The following is a 2,969-nucleotide window of genomic DNA, read 5'->3' on the forward strand; positions in this document are numbered from 1 at the left end:
AAATCATGAGAAGAGTGAAAAATGAGGATGGTAGACTATTGCAAAAAGATCTAGATACTATTTTTGCATGGAGCCAAGAATGGGAAATGAAGTTTAATATTAAGTGCAATGCACTGGAAATGGGCAATAGAGGGAAAAGGCCATCCTTAAGCTATTCCTTGGGAGGTTAACCCATTACAAAAGCAGAAAAGGAGAACGACTTGGGAGTGTTGATAAAAGAAAAGACAACCTGTCACCTGAATGACATATCAACAGGATTGTGGGAGAGACGTGGACTGCCGCAGAAGATAGAAGTGGCATTCCATTATATGGATGAAAAGATGTTGAAAAAAATCCTTGAAACCCTGATCCATCCAAGACTGAAATATACATCAGTGGTATGGTCCCCACACAGAGTGAAGGATATGACCAAGATTGAGAGAATACAAAGGGCAGCAACCAAACTGGTTATATGAGGAAAGACTAAAAGTACTGGGTCTTCCAACTTTGAAAGATTGAAGAGAAAAAGGCAATATGATAACAGTATTCAGGTCATTAAAGGGAATAGATTGCATTGACAGAAGAGATCTGATTAAAGTTGGGAAGGCTTTAAGAGATCATGGAAGTAGATTAAAAAAGACCACATGTCAAAAGGATGTTAAGAAATACGGTTTTCCATATAGATGCATAAATACTTTGAATAGCTTAGAAGGTGATATAGCCCAAGCCCAAACAATACACGAGTTCAAATTTAAATATGATAATTGGAAATCAAGGATGTAGATTAAATTGGAATTTTACATAAATTTGAGTCTAGGTATGTTAGAAAATTAGAGAGCAGAAGATGGGACCCAATGAGCATTACTACTTTCCCATATACAGTGAGTCCTCCTTATACGGTAATTCGTTATCCGGTAAATTCACAGTTACGGTATTTGGTAATTACAATCTCAATTCTATTTACGGTAAGAAAAATTGACAGATACAGTATCCGCTAGATATTTTGAAGAGGAAAGAGCAGGGAGAAGGTGCGTCTGTCATATCCTATTATTACATGTTATAATGGGTTCGGTATATGGTCATTTCAATTTGCAATAAGGTTTTCAGGAACGCATATGTACCATATAACGAGGACTTAATGTACTACAATTAGATAAATACACACATACACATTCCACCCATGTACTATTTCCTGTAAAGCAAGGTGGCTTAGCATGGGAGAGAAATCCTGATCCCTTCATTTTTTCATTCCTGTTTTTCATCCATTTCACACCTGTAGTGCCTGATGAAGGGCACCTCTTCATGGTAGCATCCTCCTCATCTTCTTCCAATGGAAGTGAAACCATCCTAAGTATCTTCCTTCCCAAGGCAGATGGTATCATGCTTCTGTTCCTTCTCCAAGACATCCTAATGCCATCTATAATTTATGCTTGTGTGCTGTGTCAGGTTTCAACCTATATATATATATTTTTCCGTTCCCACACTCCATTGCTAACATCTAGTGACTACACGTGTTCTCTGTGTATATCATCACTATTTCACACCTCACTGGGATTTTGGAGTCCCACACCTGTGTCTGTGTTTGTTTTGGTTAGGCCTGGTTAAATGCCTGGACTGGGAAAGGGACTTTGTACTGGTCCCCACAGGTTCCGGTGATAAAATTTAAGCCGTACATGTTTCCCCAACTGCTGGATATGCTGATGTTGTTTAGCAATTAGGATATTCTGTGCTTAATTTTGTTAGTTCTTAAGTGAAATGTGGATTCAGGGAGGCTTGTCTTTAAGACCTCTTATTTAGTTTAATTTAAGGTCAGTGCACTGCATCACATTGACCAAAATTAAAAGGTTTGCTTAGCCTATCCAGCAATAGTGAATAGTACTGCCACATCACAGTCTCTATTTTTCTGGCTGATTGTAACTGGTATTTTAGATTACAATGTGAAACCCATAAGTTATGTAGATGGTACGTCTTGAGTATACCTAAGGTGAGTAAGGTTAGGTGTGCCTGATTCTAACTAGAGCCACTAGGAGCCAGTTCCATGCCATAACGGCTTTTGGCAACCCACGTGTTCCATAGTACTATGAAAGGGCAGGTCAGGCACCCCTCTTGGTTTTTTCCCCCATGTTTTCCTTATGAGGGTGCTGCTGCATACTGTCAGTTAAGGTAATCTTTTTCCCAGTGTATAAGTGTTTGTCCAGTGAAATCTTTTTGTTTAACTTTATTTTGTTTGTGTGGTGGCTTGACTTTTTATCTTAAAACCTGTTTTATTTTTGGTTTGTCAAGACCATTTGGGTTTAAAATTTTTATGCACATTGAAATTTTAATCCGCTTTAGATAACTTATTGTGTACATTGTAATGCTAGTGTAAATCAGGAGAACTTAAATATAATTATATTTTTTCTATTATACAGTACTCTCATAGTTGATCCTAGAATCTTAATTGAGCTATTTCAAATTGCAGTATTTAGTTGAATTCATCAATCATTTTAGAGAGAAGTATAACAGTGGCGACCTTTTGCCAGGATTAACATGCTTTGTTAAAACCCATTCTTGCTAGTGTTTTTTACTAGTGATTTTACCAGTGATTTTTATGTTTTTGTCAAGATGTCAAGAATTTCTAGTGGTGCTGACGCGAAACCATTTTTAGAACAACAGCCCTCAGCCAAAGCTGTGAATAGGCTGAGTGTTCATGAACTATGGATCATAGACTCTTTTCAAGGACATAATGCAACATATAACCCAACAAAACCAGTGTTAGTTGACCTAGTCCTCCAGCAGTTAGGACCTGATGAGGAATTTTTGAACAAGGCCAGGATGCCAGTGATGGTTGGAGTACAGGAGGAGCCAGGAAGAGCGAGGGAAGAGCAGGTGACCCACGACAGATGTTTCGTGGGTCACCTAGATGCCAGAAAAACCTTCACCTGGCTCAGCTGTGCTTTCTACTGGCCAGGGATCCAGAAGAATGTCACACAGCACTGCAGGCAGTGTCA

The sequence above is a fragment of the Oratosquilla oratoria genome, chromosome 34, assembly GCF_046742065.1.
Source record: "Oratosquilla oratoria isolate Oo_2021 chromosome 34, ASM4674206v1, whole genome shotgun sequence".
NCBI lineage: Eukaryota > Metazoa > Arthropoda > Malacostraca > Stomatopoda > Squillidae > Oratosquilla > Oratosquilla oratoria.